Genomic DNA, 7,712 nt, shown 5'->3' with positions numbered 1-7,712 from the left:
ACTTTGCTTATTCCTTTCCCTATTTCTTCTTACCTCGGAACCTCCTCCTTCGCATATGTATCACCAACTGGAGGGTCTTATGAAGCTTTCCAATACCTATTCTACTACTAGCAAGCCTTCAATATGCTGCCTAGTTGTTCAATGGCCCACTCTCATGTCATTCCTCTTGTTCTTGCTCTACTCATTAAAAAGATCATTTTCTTTTCTTGTCATGTTATTCCTCTTCTTCCCTTTTTATCCTTTTTTTTTGTTCATTACCCTTACAAAAATAGCTTATTGTATTTCTAGCCTTCGAAAATTACTATTTGCATATGTATCTCTTAAAACATCATATTTTTGCATGAATACATATGCGGTTATATTTTTAGTTGACAGTGTTGAGAAGTAATCATTTTAAGAATAAAATAATTTATCATCCCTTACAATAATATTCTTGGGGAATATATAACAAATGCAGGGATGTTAACATAAAAGGATAATTATGCCAAATGATATTCGGAAGGGTTATTTATTAGAATTGTTAGCCAAACATCTAATAGGAGGGGCATCCATGCAAAACCAGGGTGTTTGAGGGGTGCGTATGTAAATAGTTACTTTCGGGGTGGATATTCAATAAGTTAGATTTGTAAATGTTTATGTGCAAAGAATCCTTATTTATATGCATGGTCGAACATGAATATTAACCATATTGTTTTTAAGAGCTTTTTACATGGATACCCTTCTAAATATTAGATTTTGCATGAATATCCTTTCAAAATTAATATTTGCATGTATACCCTTGTAAAACTCTGTTATTGTACAAATACCCCTAATATAACAGTTCTTTAACGGTGTTAAAAATATAATATTTATATGAATTAAAAATAAAATTAAAATTTGAAATGACGTTATAATCTTTACACCACTCCAACCCCCCCGGCGCGTCTTCCCCATCCCCTGCGAGCTCCTCGCCTCCGCCGTCCCCCCCGCGAGCTCCCCGCCCCCCGCGCGACACGTCTTCCCCATTCCCCGCAAGCTCCCCCCCACTTCGTCCCCCCCGCGCGGCGCGTCTTCCCCACCCCCTGTAGGGTTCTAGCATGTCATAATGGGCAGCGGAAGCTAGGGATTTTAAAATTTTCTTAATAAAGTCCCTATGCATGAAACCCTTTTAAGCCTAGATCACCTTAATGATTACAATCAAATAATATAAAATAAATGCAGAATTAGTAGAATACCTCAAACGCTAATCCAAAGTGTACAATCTCCACGAGGCGTCCAAGTGTCCGCCCTCCAATGGTGATCCACACGAAAACTTGATCAAGACTTTAGCTCCAAAGACTTTTGATCCTTAATGCAGAATTCTTCTAAAGAACTCTAATGGCTTGCTTTCCTTCCTTTCTATTTTTCTTTAGCCTTCTAAAATCACTTCTAATCCTTTTATCCTAAGGAAGACCACCTTGTCTTGGCTTAGGACACACTAGAAGCAATGTTAGAAAGAAAGAAACTAATGTAAGAAAGAAGGGATATGAGAGAGAAAGAGTTGGATTGATTTCCGATGATACAAAAACACCGGGAGCATTCCCTATTTATAGGTGGCGTAGGGATGCTTGCATCCCATCCATTCATCCATCAAGGGATGCGTGATCCAAAGGGGAGCGTCTCATATGAAGAGGCGTATCACAAATAAAATGGGGTGCTATCAAAAAGGAACCGTATTTTGAAGAGGTGTGATAAGTGGATAAGCATGAAAAGTGGAACCGTATTATCTCTTTCGCACCCTCTTTTCTTATCACGCCATCAGCCTATGTGAAGCCCCATCACGCCCTCATTCCTTCTTTTGATGCGCCATCAATTGATCTTAGGCGTGAGGATGAGAGAGAGAATTTAAATGGATAAGATCAAATGAATATTTCATCCTTATCCAATCCATGTGGCGCTTCTATATGAAATTCTAATTCATTTCATGCGCCCATAGGCTTCTCACGCCACCATCCTCACGTCCTACAATCTCCCATGATGAGTCATCATAAGATCATTTAGTTATGTCCCCATCCAACGGTGGAGATCATGATCTAATGGCTAGGAATGCATGCGCCATCATATTTGATCCATTTCATCATCAAAGATGATCCAAGGGCTCTAATTCAAGGCGCCTCATTATGATCCCATTATATCTTCATCTAATGGCTGATGAATGTCATATGGTCATGATTAAAGGCCCTTCTAACCCTATCCAATTGGGTTCAAACCAACTCACCATTATGTCTCACTACAGGAAAAGTCGGTTTTACCGACGCTTTTTTGCCGACGCTTTTCACAAGCGTCGGCAATTTTTGGTCTAGCGTCAAAATTTGCCGACGCTTCTAATAAGGGTCGGTGTAGTATTGGGCCTAAGACGACGCTAAAAGGCGTCGTCGAAAGCCAACATTCCCACCATCACCCGAGCCCTCTCTCTTTCCGTTTTCCCGGCCACCGCCCTCCACCCTCAACCCATTCCAGAGATCGAAGAGAAAACGGAACCCCCTTCCCTTTCCTCGTCCATTCCTCGTCTTCTCTCTCTCTCTCTCATCATCATCGCCCCCCCTCCCTAACCCCCTCCAGATTCAAGAAGCAGCGGGGGCAGCGGCTCCGGCCCTTCGTCCGCGACCCCAACGACCAGGCCTGGGCCTTCAACGCCACCGCTACCATCCTCAACTCCGGCACCACCAACCTCAAGGCCTGGGAGCTCCTCATCGGCTTCCGCCACCGCGAGATCCTCGTCTCCGCCTCCTCGGCCATCCTCCCCGACGGCTCCTCCTTCCCCTACTCCACCCCCAACGACTCCGCCACCTCCTTCTCCGGCTCCCCCAACCCCGACCTCAAGTACCCCATCGAGGTCGCCGGCGATCCCTCCCAGATCCGCGCCCAGATCTCCATCGGCGGCACCTTCTTCGGCTCCCCTCCCCCCGCCGCCCCCCTCCCCTCCTCCCTCTCCCTGGCCGACCCTGCCTTCTCCTGCCCCTCCCCCGCTGCCCTCTCCAACACCTCCCTCGCCACCTGCTGCCTTCCCAACCCCGACTTCACCCCCAACACCACCACCAACTCCTCCGATGTCGCGGAGGCCCTCCCCTGCCTCCTCGCCCTCGCCGCCGCTTTCATGAACAGGCCTTCTAGTGGCGGTGGAGTGGCACCAGCGGCCACCCAACCCCAAGAACCCCATCGTCTTCTTCGACGTCACCATCGGCACCATCCCGGCCGGCCGCATCAAGATGGAGCTCTGGTCTCTGTCACCTCCTTAAGAGATAGAGGTAGCCTCCTTTCTGTCACCTCTTAGATCCAAGCAATGAAGCTTTCTCCTCTTCTTTTTGGTTTCCTATCAGTTCTGCTGCTGCTCTCAGTCCCAGTCTCATCCTCGCCATGCCATTTCCCTGCCGTTGTCAATCTGGGCGACTCAAATTCAGATACAGGTGGTCTCTCAGCCGCCTTCGGGCCGGTCCGCACACCGTACGGTGAGACCTTCTTCAGGATGCCCGCAGGCAGGTACTCAGATGGCCGCCTTATCATCGACTTCATTGGTAATTATCTCCCTTTTATCCATATAAATTAGCTGCTAATCACCGCCATCTAGAACTCTTACTTCAAACAGTTGAATTTGAGGGGTAGTTTTCAGGGAATTAAAGATCACTAAAGCCCATGGGGGTCACTCATGGAGACCCAATACAGAATCCTAGTACTGATCCACTATAAATTATCTGATCGAATTTGTGGTCGTGTTTTTTTTGTCAAATTTCCAGCTGAGAGCTTTGGATTGCCATACCTCAGTGCGTACCTTGATTCATTGGGCACGAATTTCCGGCATGGTGCTAATTTTGCATCTGCAGGAGCTACAATTATGCCGCAGAACGCAACCCTTTCTCAGGGTGGCTACAGTCCCTTCTCTTTAGATGTGCAGCTGGATGAGTTCTTGCAGTTCAAATCCCGGTCTCAAACGATCTACGAACGAGGCAAGTTCTAGTCATTCTAAACCATCACTCCACTGTAGTTCAGCAGTTGGGTTCTGCTGCTTAAATTTATCAAACTTTTGTTGCATATGAAACAAACCGCAGGAGGAGTTTACAGGGAATTGATGCCCAGAAAGGAGTACTTCTCTCGACATCGGTCAGAACGACATCACTGCCTTCTCTTTCCTTAACATATCGGCAAACGATTACATCCCGAATGCTTTGAACGAGTTCTCGTCGGTGATAAAGGTATGGATAGATTGAAAACAGATGATGTTTCTGAGATATGGTATGATGGTGAGCTTGTGTTGGCATGCAGAGCATCTACGAGGAGGGAGGAAGGTCATTTTGGATCCACAACACTGGTCCTCTCGGCTGCCTTTCTTATGTTTTGTTACGAATGCCCCTCACAGCAGAACAGTTGGACTCTGCCGGCTGTGCCATTCCTTACAATCATTACCTTTCAAGACAGAAAGGTAATGAAGCTTCTTAAGTTCTCCCCAATAAACATATAATATTCTTTGTCTTATGCAGGAAATAGTGATCTGACTTTGAATAATTTTGGGATTGGAATCTGGTTGTGAAAGTCAAACAAAAGGAGTTATTAGTTTTGGAGTTGGCTTCTATGTACCGTAGAAAGGCAGGAATTTTAATGTGTCCAAATGATGTTTGATGTAGACAGGGATTTTGATTTTAGACAAAATACGTAGGTTTGATGGTTGGATGAATCCTGTAAAGGTTTGGCCACCTCCATTCTTCATTTACTTGCTTTTTGCAAGCATTAGCTGATATTTTTATGGCTTTTATTTGTATGCAAATTGATGTTCATTGCTGTTTTTTTCAGATTGAGGCTGCATCTAAATATTCCACCGTTGATACGCTTAAGCAACAGTTTCGCTTGACTCCTGCGAAGTTTAAGGTTTTTTCCTCTTACCCATGTTAGTGTACAGCTAGTGGGAGGACCTTTAATACCAGTTATCTGGCTACACGTTGCAGTCTACTTCAGTCTTTTTCGGAATTGCAAGAACAAACTAAACTTTGTATCTGTGTATAGTGACACAAGTCTTCACTTGGTTAATATATAGTAGTTACTCTCAGGATCTGCAAGCTATATAAAAGTCATTGCATGTATTTTATTTTGGTCAATCATAAGGGCTGTGTCGAACAGGAGACTTGTCAAAAATTTAACAGCTTTTATCTCACCATGATCAATTACTCTAGTCAAATGGTCGGTTAGATGGTAATTGATGTCATGGCAGTGGTTCTGACAGAGCTATATATCTGTCCTTTTAATGTGGTTTTTCAGTCGTCTAATAAAATCATGAATTTTTATGAATTTTTTTATTTTATGAATTTTTATGATTTTTTTTGAATTTTTATGACAGAGCTATATTTGTATACAGGTTTCACATTTCTTTTTATGAATTTTTTTTTTTAAAAAATCTCTATTGCCGACGCTTAAAAGCGTCGGCAATAACACTATCCCGGCACAGACGCATAAAAAGATTTTAAGCCTTTGCCGACGCTTTAAAGCGTCGGTAAAGGTAATCAGCCTTTGCCGACGCTTTAAAGCGTCGGTAAAGGTAAGGTAATGCCGACGCATAAAAGCGTCGGTAATCCCGGCACTAACACTATCCCGGCACATGCACACCGACGCATAAATCCTTTGCCGACGCTTAAAATCGTCGGATATAAAGCCTTTGCCGACGCTTTAAAGCGTCGGTAAAGGTAAGGTAATGCCGACCCAGGCGAAAAGCGTCGGAACGAAAATTATCCACGCCCACCTGCCTGACAGTTTCGTGACGCTTTTGGACGCGTTGGATTAGAAATTACTGACGCTTATAAGCGTCGGGAAAAGCTCTGGAAAGCGCCGGGAAATGCTATTTCTTTTGTAGTGTCTTCATCCAACGATTGATGAAAATCTAATGGTCAAAATTAAATGTTTTATCAAATCTAATCCAATTAGATTCAAATCAAGCCAATTAGGTGCCAACTCTTGGCTAACCCATATTAGAATATGATCTTAATCAAATTAGATCAATTAAGAATCAGATTCGAATCTAATTCGAATCAGATTCGAATCCAGTTCGAATCAGGAGCTAAGGTTTGCAACACCTGCTAGGATGTTTATCTTGCAAACATGATCTAATCCAATTAGACCCTTGATAAGTTTTCTTGTGTGTGACCCATTGGGTTCCATACTTAGCCAGCAATAGGTGTGAGTGCGAGTTGACCCAACTTGATTAGAACTCTTCTAATCGATTTAAGTCCAAACTGCGCGAACCCGAACTTAACAATTAGAATCCTTTCTAATTGGTGATCGAATTAAACTCTTTAATTTGATCAAACCTATAAAACAAGATTGACGTCTAGCAACGTGTCATGTCTACCCGGAAAATATGGAATTTGGTGGAAATACCAAAAATACCCTTCAGTGGCAAGTTACCATGCAATTCAATCCTTTAATCAAACTGCATCCCAAATATGTATATGAGTATGAATATATGTCAAACTCAATTTCATATTTATATTTTTCTCAATCTTTAAATGATAATTCAAATAATGAAACATTAGAAACTCTTTCTAATTTTCATTCTGCTTTGATCAAAGGCTTCCTGAATTATCATATGATTAGAATAAATAGGATGCTATCTTCTCTTACTAGAAGTGATTAATTCCTTGTTGATCTACTCATAATCTTCGTACACAATCCACCATATCCAGAAGACCTCGTACATAACTTATTGTCATGAATGAGTGTAAACCAAAACATAGGTTCATGTGCACAAGATACCATGGTGATCTCAGGTCAAAGGATCAGTTGCACAACTCCCACTAAGAGAATCATCTTTTGACATGTAAGCAAGACTTCATAAGATTTCTCTTTGTAGGTCAATTCAGTGAACTCATTCTTCTAATGAGCACCCATATCTTTGTATTAGTGTCTCCACACAAATGATTGTGAGATCAATCATCCTCTGCATCGAGCATACATAAGACATGCCAGTCTTTCCGGTAATCATTGATCCCCGACTCAATGTACCAATGACTGGGAATATTTAAGATTAGGATTTTAGGATTTTAAGTCTCACTAGTATGATCTCATCATAGTCTTAAAACCATTGCCCTAATCTAAGGAGTTTATCATAAATATAATCAACAGCATATGATAAAACATAACGCCTTTATTCATATTTAAATGTCATGTACATGATTTGGACAAATCAAAAGAAAAACCTTTCGCAATACATATTGCGATTGGCTTGTAGGGCATCTACTCTTTCAATCTTCCACTTGCACTAAAGCCAATCGCTCTTATATTTTATCCCCATACAATCGAGGTGGCGATCGAACTGCTGTTGTGGCAGAGCTTTAGTGAACGGGTCTGCTAGGTTGTTCTTGGTGTCTACTCGTTCAATGACTATGTCTTGTCTCTCGACAATCTCTCGAACAAGATGGAAGCATCTTAGAATGTGCTTGGATTTGTGATGAGACCTTGGTTCCTTCGCTTGAGCAACAGCTCCAGTGTTATCACAATAAACTGGGACTGGTCCAGCAATCTCGGGAACTACTCCTAACTCAGAGATGAACTTCTTCATCCAGACAGCTTCCTTAGCAGCTTCACTTACAGCAATGTATTCTGCCTCAGTAGTTGAGTCAGCTACAGTTTGCTGTTTGGAACTCTTCCAGCTCACTGCACCACCATTTAGGGTAAAGACATACCCTGAAGTGGACTTGCTATCATCTGGGTCT

At 42.6% G+C, this 7,712-nt stretch overlaps 1 pseudogene; it reads left to right on the top strand.

The window, feature by feature from the left end:
* The first annotated feature begins 2,398 nt into the window (after positions 1–2,398).
* LOC103699748 lies at positions 2,399–5,161 on the top strand (annotated as a pseudogene).
* The last annotated feature ends 2,551 nt before the right edge of the window (positions 5,162–7,712 follow it).

The sequence above is a fragment of the Phoenix dactylifera genome, unplaced genomic scaffold, assembly GCF_009389715.1.
Source record: "Phoenix dactylifera cultivar Barhee BC4 unplaced genomic scaffold, palm_55x_up_171113_PBpolish2nd_filt_p 000653F, whole genome shotgun sequence".
In the NCBI taxonomy this organism is placed as follows: Eukaryota; Viridiplantae; Streptophyta; class Magnoliopsida; order Arecales; family Arecaceae; genus Phoenix; species Phoenix dactylifera.
The sequence above is the reverse complement of the archived record's forward strand: the minus strand, read 5'-3'. Positions and strand labels throughout refer to the sequence as shown.